The 15,724-nt window shown below is 38.2% G+C and overlaps 1 non-coding gene across 1 annotated transcript; it reads right to left on the reverse strand.

Moving 5' to 3' along the window:
* Positions 1-10,999: 10,999 nt before the first annotated feature.
* Positions 11,000-11,142, reverse strand: LOC117283821. The gene has a single exon (XR_004514840.1). It is a non-coding gene; the product is annotated as a U4 spliceosomal RNA (small nuclear RNA).
* Between the last annotated feature and the right edge of the window lie 4,582 nt (positions 11,143-15,724).

Consider the following 15,724-nt stretch of genomic DNA (forward strand, 5'->3'; position numbering starts at 1 on the left):
GAACCCTTCTCCATTGTTGGTGGGATTGTAGACTGGTGCAACCACTGTGGAAATCAATATGGAGATTCCTCAAAGAGCTGGGTATAGAGGTTCCATTTGACCCAGCCATCCCTCTGCTGGGTATCTTTCCAAGAGAACTAAAAGAAACATATCACAGAGAAGTATGTGCACCCATGTTTATAGCGGCACAGTTTATAATAGCTAAATCTTGGAAACAGCCCATTTGCCCATCCATTGGAAACTGGATAAAGAAGATGTGGTTTTTCTATAAAATGGAATATTACTCAGCCATAAAGAATGAGAAAATAGATTCATTCATAGGAAAATGAATACATATTGAAGATATACTCCTAAGTGAAATAAATTAGTCACATATGTGTAAATACCAAGTAATTTCCCTGGTGTGTATAATCTGCAACAATGCATAAGATTCTAATAAGATTACTGACATTTAGAAATGGGAAGAAAGGAGCTAAAGGTGTAGGGAAGGTGGGATGGGTAGGGGAAGAGTAAAAAGGGAAAATAAAAAAATGTGAGAGAATGAAAAGATGAAAATAAAGTGTTTGTAGATGGGGAGGGGAGGAAGGGGTGAAGTGAGGGCAGAGGTAAGGGGAAAAAATGAGAATCAAGACCTGTCATGTAGAGGTACAAGATCCCAACAATGAATGTAACTGTACTGTATCCCTAAAATGTACCAGTAAACTCAATTAAAGCTGAAAAAAACCCAACAAAACAACAACAACACACATTTATTAGCTTGTAGTCAGCAGGCCAGAAATCTGAAATGCATTCCATGGGGTTAAAATCGAAGGCTGAGCCCCCTCCGGAGGCTGCAGGGAGAATCCCTGGCCTTTTTTCCAGCTTCTAGAGGCTGACCACAGCCTCTGCTTCCCTTTTCCTTCCCCTTCTCCAACCTGATCTTTTCCCTCTTCTGAGGAACCTCGTGACTTCACTGGGCCCACCTCAACAACCCAGTAAACACCCCTCATCTCAAGACCCTTTATTTTATCATAGGCAACGCCCTTGTTGCCTTGTACAGCAATGTACTCACAGGTTTTGACAACTAGGTAATAACATCGGGGGTGGGGCACTATTTTGTCTATCGTGCTTCTATTGAAATGAAAAAAAAATTTTTTAATGCATGTTGGAAAAAATGCTGCTAATTCTATACTCGTCAGTGTTAATGGCTTGTATCTAGGTGTCCCCCAAAGCCTCATGAAGTCATAGGTGGGGCTTTTGGGAGGTGGCTGAATCTAGGAATTGTGCTGCTGGCATCAAGGATGTGATACTGGGATTGATTCATAGTGTGCTGCTAGGATTAAGGGCGTAAGAACCTTAGAGCTGGTAGCCTTGGTAAGATATAGGGACAAAAGAGCTGTGGCTATGTCTTGCTTGCCTTGCAGACTTCTGCCTTCTGCCTGTCATGGACTATTTCTCCTCTGCGATGTCCCTCTACCATGCTACCCTGCCTTGGCACCAGCCATCTATGAACTGAAATCTCTAGGAACTGTGATCTAAATAAACCTTTCCTCCTTTAACTTTGGGTGTTGGGTATTGTCTCAGTAACGAGAAAAGCAATACAGTGTTTACGCTTTTCTTTACAGCGTGGTGCAATTCAGTTTGTACACCTTATGATGAAAGCCTGAGAGCACATGAGCAGTTTGACAGTCTGTAGGTTGCACACTTTTATACTGGAGATGTGCAGCTTCACCATGCAAAGCTCCTGCTAGAACATGAGTTCTTTCATACCGAGAACCACCTGCGAATGGCAACTCTGTCAGCTCACACTCACCAGAATGGAAGAATTAGGTTTGCAGTCATGTGATGTAATTCTATCACACCATTTACAATTTCAACCCCAAAATACCCATCATTTAAGGATCGTAGACTTCATACCATATTGCAGGCATTTATAGGAACAAAATATGTAATGTAAGGTGGCGAGAGAAGATTGAAACTATGTCTATATCTTTGGATATGTCAGGAGATATTTAGGATATCTTAAAGACATTTAGGCTATCAGAAGATATTTATGGAATTGGAAAAAACATGAATTTAAGAATATTTTTGTAACAAAGTAAATTTAAAATAGCTAATGCAATACATGTTTAAAAAAAGATACATATGTTCCCTGCAGCTGAGGTTCAGGGGTGCACCTGGCGACTGGGGAACAGGCTTAATGAAGAGTTTCGGTGGATGCTTAGCGGTGTCTGCAGCCTCACAAAGAGAGGTTGGCCAGCTAGCAGCTAAGGCCGACGCAGAAGTCTCTGAAGCCAGGGAGAACAACAGGCAGGGTCCACATGGGGCCTTTTCCCTTGTGGGAGTGGCTCTTGATTTTTTTTTCCTTTCTTTCCTTCCCTTCTTCCCTCCTCTTCCATTTTTTTTCCTTCAAAGATAAAAGTGTTCAGAGCCCCCCCCAAGATACATATGAATTTTCCCATAATTGATTCAATGGGAAAAGATGATTAGTGTTGTCATTGCTCTTCTGTCCCTCACCCAAAATATCAGTATAAGTAATGACCTTTTTGTTACATTCCTAAGGGGATAATTCCTAATTTCTTTGTCTTGTATCCCTTCTTTGCTTGCCTTCCTTGTTAACTTTCTTGTTTTCCATTTACCCTCACGAACGTGTTGGAGAGCACATTACGGTGAAAAAACACATAGTTAGAATCTCTTTGTCTAAGATTAATATGACATTTAAAATTTCCTCCATGTTAAATATAGGAAAACATTTCTCTCCCACTCCCTTTGTAACCAGGTAATGGTGTAAGTCCACTCCCTTTCTGATAACGCCACTTTCCAAGTTAGAAACATTGAGGGAGGAAAGGGATTAAAAAAAAAAAAAACAAAAAAACAAAAAAACCAACAACACTGACTATACTCTAAAATCAGAAAAGAATCAGACATTTTAAGACAATGCACAAATGAAATTCCTTTGGCACATGCTTCTGAAGCCCTTTTAAGGCTCAGAAAAAGGAAACTCTGCTGGAGAAAGGACTGGCTTTCCAGTTTTCAGGCTAAGACAAGGGACTTAGAAGGGTGGGAAGGGAAGAAGACGGAAGAAGAAGAAGGCAACGCTTCAGAGTTCAGTGAGGAGGGTGTTTAAGAAACAGGGTTCCCTGGAGGAGTGAGACTCAATCGGACACCAGCTGAGGGGCCGGTAGGTGAGCCGCGAGGACTCTGTGTCCAGGAAAAACTGCCAGTGTGAAAACAGAGGTTTGCACCTGAGGTCAACAGCTCCTCTGAGTATCTTTAGGGACCTACCTCATCTGTGCCGCTGAGAAGAAAATATGAGGTTTTATTGTTGTTATTATTTTCTTTTTTCCCTTATTGGAAATGGATGTGCTATCTCTTCTTTTTGATGCGGTGTTGCAAAGGGATTGCATAAGCATTAAGCTTATTAGAAATTATATTTCAAAGGAAAGACACTTTGATGATGAAGGGTTTGGGACATGATTTTATCAGTCACTGAAAACAAAAGTGCCATTGTCATATTTTCTTCTTTGAGGCTGACATTTCTGTTTTAATTTCTATAACAAGAGATGTGGGAGCTGATAGATGGATGCTGGTTTTCCACATCTTAAATGGCTTTCTAAATTGCTGAATCACTTTGCAATGTTATTAGCTTTACTTTCTCTAAGATACTAAAATTCTTACTTTCAAGAGAAATGAAAGCTCTCCTTTAAAATCAGAACAGTTTAGAATTTAGAGCAAATATTCTTGTTTAAGCTTTCAATAGAATGGTTATATAATTTGTTATAATTATTTTCATCTCTCAGATTTTATATTTCTATAGCATGATATATATATGTGTGCGTGTGTGTGTGTGTGTGTGTGTGTGTGTGTGTATGTATGTTTTACAGGGATAGTAACGTTGTACTATTTACATGCTTACCTGTTTGCCTTATCACTGGACTGGAAACAAATGGACTGTAAGTACTGAGATTTCTGTATTAATTATCTGAGAAATTTTTGAAAATCCTTTGACTAAGTAATTAAAAATAAGCTATCTCTTTATATCTCTGGTGGGTAGGTTCACAAATAGACTTTGTAATGAATTGCACTGTATCCTTCTACCAAAGTGTTGAAGTTAAATGTACCTTTATTTGGGAATTAGTCTCTATAGATGTAATCAGTTAAGATGAGCTCATATTGGAGTAGGGCTGGTGCTTAATCCAATATGACTGGTGTTCATAGATGAAAATGGTCATATAAAGACAAACACTCATAAGAAGCACACCCCAGGACATTGTAGGCAGAGATTAAAGTGCTCCAACCACCAAATCAAAGAATGCCAAACAAGTCCCAAAAGCCAGGAAGAAGCAATGAGGGATTCTCCCCTATGGGACTGTGGCCTTCCCCTGGACTTGTAGCCTCCAGGATTGTAAGCAATAAATTTTCACTGTTTTAAGCCATCTAGTTTGTTGTGTCTTATTATAGAAGACTTAGAAAACCAATACAGATCATTCAATGAGATATTTCTTTTCTTTTCTTGTTTTTGGTATCTAGGATTGAAGTCAGACTTTGCACTTGCGAGGCAGGCACAATGCCACTGAGCTAAATCTCCAGCCCCTAATGAGATATTTCTTAACTATAAGTCTGAAAAATCTTAAGGAATGCTCCTTTTGTCACAATAAACGATCAACTGCTGCTGCTTTCTTCTGTTTGGGACCCTGAAGACTTTCTTGTAAGATAATTGACTCCTTCAATTATCTCAGATCCATCTTGGATAATGTCTCTTATGATTAGCTCAGAATCAGTACACAGGCTTTGGGCATGTAGTGCTTGCTTAGCATGTGTGAGACCCTCAGTTTGATCTCCACCATAGCAAAAGGAAAAAAAAATCAATTTATAGAGTAGTTTATATTTTCAAAATACTATCATGGACTGGAACCTCGAAAACTATGATCCAAAATAACCCTATTGCCTTTACATGATGATTAATTCAGGTATTTTGTTATAGTAATGACAAGCTGACTGACACACAGCTGAAAGAACTTGCTTTGTAAGGACTGGTTAAGGTGTCATTGTTACAAATGGAGTAGTTTAGATAATGCTGACAAATTACAATTAGACTTTACACTAAGGAAAATCTGCCTATTTCAGTGAAAGCTTCAATGGCAACAGCAGGAGGGGAAGGGTGTTGGGAGAAGAGATTTGGCTTTGGCCATAGGGTTTATGTTTTTGTAAAGGTTTCATATAATTTTGATAATGATAATAAAAATTACATTTATTGTCACTATTTTGAATATGGCTATAGGATTTTAATTTTCACAATCAACCATGGTAATGTTAAAATAAGGATAAACGCACATGATATCCAAAAGGGAAAAATGTGGAGGCACTATGCTGTATCCTTATCAGCATGGCAAAGATGGGTGTTTTAATTATAAAAACATAATTCACATTTTGTCTGAGTAGAAGTTACAGTTATTTTCCTACATAAAGGAATCCCTGCACTGAAGAAATAACTTCCAATTATATTCCATTTCATTTGGATGCAGATGTGTTTCTGGCATTAGGACCCTGCCGAATCCAACACCTGAGGTCTCGCAAGGGCTCATGCAATGGCCCAAGCTTGAGAACCATTGCTCCTGTTTCTGAAAAGGATGCTTTAGAAGCTCTTCTGTCTGAAATTCTAGTTTTTCTAAGAAATTAAGGAAAAAATTAAATGAAAGCTCTCACCATCATCAGTGAAATGGCAAAAAAATCATTGAAAGATTTTGGTTTTGAAAATTAGGAAAAATTATCGGTCTTTTGCTAGAAGTTAATTGTGCATAGGTTCTAGTCTAGCAGTGGTAAGCCTATGGCACATATGCTATCATGCTTTTCATTTAAGACAAAAGATGCTAATGTAGAGCTATTTTTTTGTTTGAACAAAAACCTCAGTATTCAGATTTAATAGCAGTGTTGACACTTGGTGATAAATAAGTGGGTTTTGGGATGTAGTTTGGGCCTTCTGTCTCTAAAAAGTTCACCATTACTGTTCTAGTCTGAAGATGAAGATCATTTTACTAAGGAGAACATTACATTTAAAACTGGCCTGACATAAGAAAAACATTTCCTGCCTATGAACACGAAATAGACCCCTGTAGTATATGAATCAACAACACTAACATTGTTGGGTGGAGAGCTACTGATTTAAGCCACAGTGAGATACCATCTTACCTCACTTACAATGGCTGTTGTCTGTTTCTTCCTCCAAGCTCTTTAATAGTCACTGAAATGGCTGAGGGATAAACAAGAGTAGATCATTTCTGTATGTTATGAGGAAGAGACTTTGGTATGTTATCTGTATGATACACCAATTTCCCCATTAATTTTTCTTCGGCTATAACATTTCATTGACACTCCTGTCTACAGATTGATTCACCAATGTCCTAAAGGCAGGTAGAGGTTGGTAAAAATGTCAAACTAACTGAAGCCTAAGAAGCATGGGATGGCTAGTCCCAGCATACTAAACACAAATGCAGGCACGGATACGGAGAAAAAGGAACTCATACCCTGTTGGTGGGAATGTAAAATTTGTGCAGCCACTATGGAGAGCAATAGGAAGTTCCTCTGAAAACTAAATGTAGATCTACAATAGGGACTAGCTGCCCCACTGTGCGGTACAACCATGCTTGATGTTACACTACTCACAGTGGCCATGAGACGGAATCAAACTAGTTAGTCACCAAAGGATGGAGCGGGAAAATGTGTGTACATGTATGGTGTAATATTATTTAACTGCAAAGAGTCTTTTTATTTGCAGCAAAACGGACAGAACTGGAGGATATTATGTAAATTGAAACACATCTTTCCCAGAAAGACCAACAGATGAATTCTGCTCTCTCTTATATAATTCTGTTCTCTCGTATGTATAGATATTTTAAAATGTTGATTGGCAAAATTGAAAAGGGTCAGGGAGGGGAATCACAGGATGTCAGAAACAAAAACTCAAGTACAGTTAGATAAAAGTAGTAAGTTCTGGTGTCCTACAGAACAGTAGGATAAATATAGTTTACAACTTATTATGTATTTTATAAATAGCTAGAATATAGAAGCTTAAGGCCCCTTACACAGTAATGATGAAAGAGGTAGAAATGTTAATCACTCTGATTTGATTGGTACATATTGCAACGAGGCACTGAAATATCTTAGTGTATTACGTACATATATACAATTGTTAGGTGTTAAAATTTTCAAAAAAATGTTTGAGATAGAAATGTTAACTACTTTGACTTGATCTTATATATAAATTTGCACAATTCAAATAATAACAAAAAAGAGCTATTGATTCCTCCGTAACCCTAATTTAAGTCACAAAAGCCATACAAGTAAATAGAGCATTATTTTTGTCTTTGGATGGCAGCAGGCACAAGTTAAAATCTGATTCCAAATCTCTCTTCCAATAGAAAATGGTGTGCATTAACTTACCCAACTACAAAATAGTATTTGAAAGGCACTTGTTTTTAAATTGTGATAATTTTGACTTTATACCTCTAAATGTTATTCATTAGGTAGTAGTTGTTTTCACATCATGTTAAAACATCGTCATTATCATATTGCTATTTATATAGAATTGGCTATGTGTCAGCCATTGTTCTAAATGCTTCACATATATTCATTCCATTAGTAGTTGTGCTGCACCTGGACACTTTTTGGAGCTAAATTTCCACATGTAAAAGTCATAGAAGCTTAATTATCTGTTCAGCTAATGTATATTTTCCAACCTGCATTTGTTATCTATTTTCAGCCTAACAACTTGTTACAAAATATAAAAGCATAAGGCGACAGACAGTGTATCTTGCAAAGTTTCTGAGGTTCAGGGGTTAGCTTTGTGATTCTAGTGGGGGTTCGTGGGGGGAGGAATAAGATCACCTAAGATCAAGGTGTAGAAGATCTATTGTGTAGAAACAGTTACGCTGCTAGGAAAATGCTTGTGCATGAACACACATACAGGCACATACTCATATTTCTCCTATTTGCTTCTGACAATAGTGTGTCGGTCACGAAATGAGAACAATAAAAGCTGCTGTAATGAGAAACAACTACCCTAATTCTAGGGTACTACCTATGCAATGGAGAAATCTGGGTGATTAAATGTAAATTTGAGTTTTAATTAGCTCTGGACACTTGAAGTTGAGATCTACGTTTCCTTGCTCACTGGTTGGTTTGTGCTGCAGTAATAAAAAGAGCTATTTTTAAAGTTCTTGCTATGCTGTACAGTTGGAGTTAGTGGGAAAATTAATATAATTAAAGGTAGCACTTGAAGGTAAGGTAATATATGGGTCAGCATAGTTTTAATTTAACAAATAATAAATTAATATTTATTAATATAATATAAATTAATATAAACATAACCGTAGGGATTTTTTTATTGTCAAAAGAGATCATAATGTTGCTATTTAAGTGACTATGAACCATACTTGCATTGATACATCTAGATGGATTTGAATGATGCTAAATGTTTTTTTTGGGGGGAGCAGGAATTATTTGGTCTTTTGTTTAAACCCACATTGGAAATTAATATGCTTCTAAATATGGTCATTAAGAATTTTATTACTTTAAAATGTGTTAACATTTTATCAATCAAAATAGACTATAGCTGCTATGACAGATAACAGATTATTTAGTCTGCAATATAAATCCTTCAGTTCCTTCCCTCTTCATTGGTGGTGTTGTTATCCTAGCTGCTAAGGGCAAGCCTGAACGACAGATCATTAGAAGTCAGAGGTACATTCCATCACCACCAGCCCTTTTCTGCTATTTCCTTCCAGTTTTGAATGTAAAAGACTATTAAATTGAGAATAAGCAGAGGCTGTTTATTCAGAGCATAGTAGAGTAAGGCAGCCAGCCAGAATCACTGGATTTTGGCAAAGACTCATAGTAGGTAGGGAGGTGGAAGGGCGTTATGGAGGGAGTGGGGAAAAGAGCAGCTGCTAGTGGATGACTAGATCCTCAATGCTCTCAGCAGGCTAGAGTAGGGCTGCAGCTCGGAGTTCTACTACCATCTATGATCTGGCCTGACAATTGTCCCTTTGTGGATTCATTATCCTATTTACCCACCAAACACTAGGGCACAACTTGAGGACCCAAGACAGGGAGCTATAAAAATATATTTGGCTGAAAAGAAATATTGGATGCAAAACACAAAGACAGAATCTAAAGAAACAAAACAAATAACTTTTGATTAAATGTCCTCAAAAGAGAGCATGTCATCTTCATGTTGGCAGAGAATTTGTGTTTTTTTTTTCTTTAATTGGCCCTAATAGCAGAGAAATAATCGCGGATTATAATTAAATGAAGGACTCCTAGGAAGTCATTTTAAAAGCTAATTTATAACACTGTATGCCAAAATATTTAAAGCAGATTCATTGTGGTTTGTGTTGATGTCTGATTGGCTTCCTATGACACGGGGTTGAGTCTCCCACAGCCACAGTGTGTGACCTTTGAGGGAATCTCTTGGCCTCCGTGGGATCCAGCAATGGAGATTCTGTGTGCAATGTGGAAAATGCACATGGTCCACTTTCGTGTTGTCCAGACTGGTTCTCTTAACTCTAGTTAAATTAAAACTTCTGCTACCGTCAGACTTCATTATAACTTAGAGTGTGGAGGAGGAGCTCTCTGGGATTCTTCGGAAGCGTCGGAGTGGCAAAGACATATTGTGCAGTTAATGAACCTCTCGGAAAGATGAAAGAAAACTACCCAGCAGCACAAAGTTGACTTACGTTTATTTTTGTATTTGTGCTTTTGTCCTCATTTGGTTTTCTTCTCCCCAGCCCACTGCCATATGCTGCTGGGACTCTGCTGTAATTATCCTGCCCACAGATGAAACACTGAAGGAAACAAAGCAAACGGAGCCCCACAACCACAATGCAGGGCTCTGCTCTCAGCAAAATGCCTACAGTGATTTGAGCACCACACAAGACAACTCCACGTGGAAAAAGATGGTGAGACTTTTCCATGTGCACTGATAGCGTCCTCATCTAATCTACAACTCACCTGTTTGAGCCTGAATTGAAATCTTGGAGATAAGTAGAAAAAAGTATTCACCCAAAGCTGCAAGTTAGAAATACCTGGAGCGTTTTAAAAAAATATCCAGTATCCAGACCTACTAGGACCAAGTTCTTAGAAGTCGTGAGGGTAGAACACAGGCACAGGAGATGTCCCTAATCCTTGCCTCATTCATATGTTGATATGTAGCAGGCATCTGATGTGCAGGCAAGATTGCAAACACTGAGTTATATTATTTCAACATATGAGGTAATACTACAACAGTGGATTCTATCGATATTTTCATTTGTGGTAGCTCTATTCATGAGTTATTAATTAGGAGTCATTCTGTGCTGGACTAGTGAAGACAAACTATTCCATTGATTTTCAGGTCAAAACTCAGGACTACAGAATTCAAGCATTATAAAGTGAAGCTTAAGGGGTTTAATTTTTCAAAAAAGTTGCATCGGTTCAAGAGACTCCTAGAAGTTAGATTTAATTGTTCTGACACCATAGGTCAGTTTGGTCAAGCAGAAATAATCCTGTCATATTTCCTATGGTGTGTGTGATGCTGTGTTTTTTCAAGTCTACACACTGCCCTAAAATAAATCAGGAGAAGTTACTTAGCAAGTAGTTTAGAAGGCAATAATTTACAATTAAGCAGTTGGCAATCTGAAAGCCAACAACCAGGAATATGTTTTTTTAAGATCTGATGACAAATTACAATACAGGTTTAATGCTCTATTTTTCATTTATTGCACATTTGGAGAAACTTTTGTCAAAATTTATTGTATGATAAATTGGGAATAATTGTATCACATTTTTTGGGTTAAATTCAATCAGTGACTGTTAAGAAGAAGAAGAAGAAGAAGAAGAAAAAGGTATAAAATAAAGAAAATTATAAAGCAAACTTTAGGCTAATTGTGGAATACATAATAAAGTGATTCACCTGTCATTTTTTCCAATAAATTTTTTTCAGGTGAAGGTGATTTTAATATATTAAACATCTCCCCAAGTGCAAATAATTCTTTTAGCTTTAAAAACTGGCTTTTTTTCACTGTTGACTGTGACAATGTTCGTGTCAGTTAATGGAAGATTTTCAATTAGCAATAATCGCGCCTCGGATAAACCTCATTGGCTACGATACTGCCACTGCGCAAAGCTAGTTAATGGAAGATTAAAGCTTCTTAACATGTACTTCTATAGACATTTGAAAATTATTTTTGTAGAATCATGACTTCTTTTAATTTACCAAATTTAGATTATTTCCTGTGGGATTTTATTTTCTATCCCTGAGGGTAGAATTTAAAGCAGTGACAGAATGTATCTAATGTGTAAAAACACTGAAATTCACCTTCACTTGCTTTGGATCATGTGATCTCCCCAAAGGAGACATATGTCACTTTGGCCAAAGTGCTGTGCTTGCTGAAGCTAAGAGGGGCTCGCTGGTTTTTAGGATAGTACAGAATTGGTTTCCACTTGTAGATTATATGCTTCTTTTCCTCTCACCTGAGGGGCCTTAACAATATCAAGGCATATATTTGATCAAAACCTTCACTGTGAGAGGCTTTGTTCTAAGTTAGAGTATGTTTTAAAAGGAAATGTCTAAAAAGTCTGTATCTCAAAGTCAGAAATAAGGTAGCTAAACTATTTCAGGATATATATCAACTTAAGCTATGAACTAAAAATAAAATAATGATGAGAATCGTGTCTTCTCCAAAAGAATAAGGATGAAAACTGACAGCAGAGTGAGAACTCGGTGAACATTAATGTCTTAAAAAGAACGCATAGAATCTACTAATCTAAAACTTAGCAGGCAAGTCCTTGTTAATATGAACAAGAGGAGTTGAGATACAAACTGTGTGCTGAGCTGAGTGGCACTAGACACTAGGGCCCCAATACCTGCAGACAGGCCTGGCTGCATAACTTCAAGGCTCACCAAAAAATGAAAACATGAAGACTCTCAGTAAACCATGTTTAAGAATTTTAAGAGATTTGGGAGTGGCACCAATAAGATAGCAGAATAAGACTTTCTAGTGCTGACCCACTAAATGAAACTCCAATTTGAGCAATTAAGCATGTGCGAAAATATCTTTAAGAGAACTAAAGATTCCAGGTGGGAGCAGGAAGCCCCTGTATGAGGCATAGATGAAAGGAGAGAGGCATTGACAAGGGTAGAAGGGGCAGTCTCTTATTACCTATGTCACTCTTCTCCCAAGCCAGGGCAGCACAGCCATCAAGGATACCCTTAACATGGGGAGTGAGCATCGGACTTTACGGGACTCAGGCCCCAGGGTGCCCCAGTGAACATCAATGCCAGGAAAGCTCCTTAGCTCCTGGCGCAAGACTGGACTCTGCTGACTTAGGCTTCAGGATCATTCTAGAACCAACCAATTCCTGCAACCCCAGGCTCACCCTCACTGGCTCAGACTCCAGGTCCAGCTCGACACCAACCCATCCATGTGGGCTTGGACCCCAGACTGGCCCCAGTCTCGGGCTTCAGGCTCACACATTGCTACACCTGTGCATGTTACCCCAGACTCCAGAGGATCTAGGATCAAGGCCCACTCTCCTGGATCCATGGCCCAGGCCTATTTCAATTTACCCTGGTGCTAGGCCAGCCTTGCAGACTTGATTTAAAAATGGATAAAGGATCTGAATGGACATTCTTTAAAAGAAGACCTACAAATTGCCAGCATGCATATGAAAAGATGTCTATCATGAGTCATAAGGGCAATGGAAGTCAAAGCCATGATGATGTATCACCTCATCTCTGCTAAAATGGCCATGATCTAAGCAACTGACATCAAGTGTTAGAAAGCCGATAGAGGTCAGGGAACCCAGGACTCTTGTGCACTGTTGGTGAGAGTATAAGTTGATACAGCCATTATGGAAAACTGCAGATATTTCTCCAAAATTAATATTTACCATATGATCCAGCAATGTCTTTTCTGGATATGTATCCCAAAGAAATAAAACCACTTAGTGGAGACATAACTCCACACTTTTGTTTATTTGGTATTACTTAGAATGCAAGAGCAAAATATGTGGAAAGAAGCAAAGTGTCTACCGATGGATGAAAGGATATAGAAAATACAATATACAACAGGCAATAGAATATTATCCAATATTTGTGTTTGCAGCAAAATGGATAAACCTGGAGGACAATAATCTATACACAGAATAACAGATACTGCATGATGTTGTTTGTGAAGGTGAAATTGTAAACAATCAAACTCAGAGAGAAGAATGGTGTGTGAGCAGGCCTGGGGGAATAGGGAGATATTGGTCCAAGGGCTCAAAGTAACAGTTAGGCAGGATAAATTCTTGAAATCTAACGTATGATGTGGTACTACAGGTCATATCACTGTACTCTACCATTCAAGTTTACTAAGAGTCTAGATCTTAAATCTTCTTGTCCTGCATAGACACACACAAAATAGTAGCCATATGAAGTGATGTATACGTTTATTAGCTTGATTATGGTAATAATTTCTTATTTTATAATGTATTGGTATATTAAAGCATCACATAGTATACTATAAATAACCAATATTTATTTTTCAGGTATATTTCAATAAAGCTAGAAAAAAAGTTTAAAGAAGAAATATATAAGACATTTTATACCAAAGGAGAGCGAACTGGAGGAATAGTAAGAACCTTGTGTTCTGAGGAGATGAGTCAGTGACAGGACAGAAACTGTACCTTCTTGGACCAGGCCAATTTGGATGAAGAGTGAATGGTGGGCTAATGATAGAAACATGAGCTAAGTTTTGCTTAGGGCCACAGAAAAGAACAAGATGTCACAGCTTTTCTTGAGTCATAGGCATAAGCTGTGCTGTGGCAGTCTGTAAGTCCTCATGGGTTTATTCCATATTAAGTCTAAAGTTGTAGATGCAGAAAATAAGTTCTTTCTGGGAAACTGAAGTGTTGTGAGCCCTTGAAAAAAAATGAAGCCTGAGATGCCGACAGCTGAGAACTAAGCTGAGTGCCAGGCCTGCCTAAGTGTGGGCCCTGGAAGACCATGCAAGCTGCAGGCAGGTGAAGCCAGTCCTGTCCAGGTGTGAATCTCAGACACCAAGCATGAGTAGTTTGGGTGGAACTGGAGAGCTTCATTTGCACAGTGCTAAAATCCACTGGGGAACAGATATCAAATTACTCACGAATTTGAATCTTTAGGGATTTTTCTTTTTACTGTTTATCTCCTAGGTTGTAAATAATTATTGGGTTTGGTGGATAAGATAGTGAGAGCGTTGCTTAGGAAAATGAAACTGTAATTAGTGAGACTTGGATAAGTTGCAACCCATGAACAACTGGAGGCAGAACAGTAAAAGATAAAACTGCTCCAGGAGTCTGGGAAGAAGGAGAAAAAGATCTGAGCAAAAGTTCTGTGTAGGGACACATACGTTATGCATAGGATAGAGATGCTGGGATTCTTTTACGTTGCTGTGGAGAGGGTAGAGGGTATTGCTGCACTTCTGCAAATGTTACAAACAGAGTTGTCACATGACCTAGCGTTTTCCACTCCTAGCTGAGAGCTCAAGAGAAAGGATAATACACACACACACACACACACACACACACATGCACACAAAGTCTCATACGTGAATTTTTATAGCCACACTATTCATAAATAGCCAGAAAGTGGAAGCAGCCAAATGTCCATCAACTGCTAAGTGACAAAACAAAGTGTAATATATCGGTGAATGAGAAAGATTTCATTCAGAATAAAAAGGGGTGAAAGTACCGATACTTGCTGTGCTCTAAATGAATCCTGAAGACATTATCCTCAGCCGCAGAAGTTGAATTTGTTGATTTATTCATTTTTAAATTTAAATTTTATTAGCACATCTTTGCAGTACATTATGATTACACTCCTCATGGGAGTGTAAACTGCACACACGTTGCTGTGTGTTTGAGAAAGAGGTCCAATGTGACACACGCATAGATTTTCTTTCACTGAGTGTGAGGAGTGTACGATTTCTTAAGCACTGCTGAATTCTCAATCCATACCACAACAATGGGCAAACTCTAGTCCATGGGTCAAATCCAGCCTATCCACCAATGGTTTTACTACTGCCAATACAGCTACATTTATTGACAAAGATGAAAATGTAAGTAATAATGACATATAGAAATTATATGCAATTTTAATCTCAGCATCTGTAAGTGGTTCAGTTGTTCCCACTGTGTAATTTTTGAGCTACAATTCCAACTTCAAGCTTGGGAATATGGCAGTCTTTCCTTATGCCTGGTTTTTGTTTATACAGTTTGTGACCTGTGGTCAATTGCAGTCTGCAAATAAACAATTCATACATTTTAAACTGTGTGTTTTTCTGAGGAGCAAGATGAAATTTCATGCTGCTCCACTGCCCCACGCATGATAGAAATCATGCCTTTGTCCTATGTGCTCACAATATATTCTCCACAGTATGTACAGAACTTACTGGCGGCTGCGGAGGAGCTGGCATGGGTCCTGGTTATCAGCTCAGCAGTGGCCATATCAGTATTGCAACGTTTGTGTTCAGGTAATCCCTACATAGAAGCCTAAGGCTACACCACAATGCCTACATCAGTCATCCCATCTAGCAGGTATTGTATCATCTCAGTGTGACTAGAAGGACAAGGGCTGTACAGTAAGAAATTTAGAGATGATGCGCCTGTAACTTTTATTAAAATATATTCTTATCATTCTTCCATTTTGTTATTAATTATTATTAATCTTAGTGTTCCTAACTTATAAATT

This window comes from Fukomys damarensis, unplaced genomic scaffold, assembly GCF_012274545.1.
Source record: "Fukomys damarensis isolate Sample0158 unplaced genomic scaffold, DMR_v1.0_HiC HiC_scaffold_30, whole genome shotgun sequence".
Taxonomy (NCBI): Eukaryota; Metazoa; Chordata; class Mammalia; order Rodentia; family Bathyergidae; genus Fukomys; species Fukomys damarensis.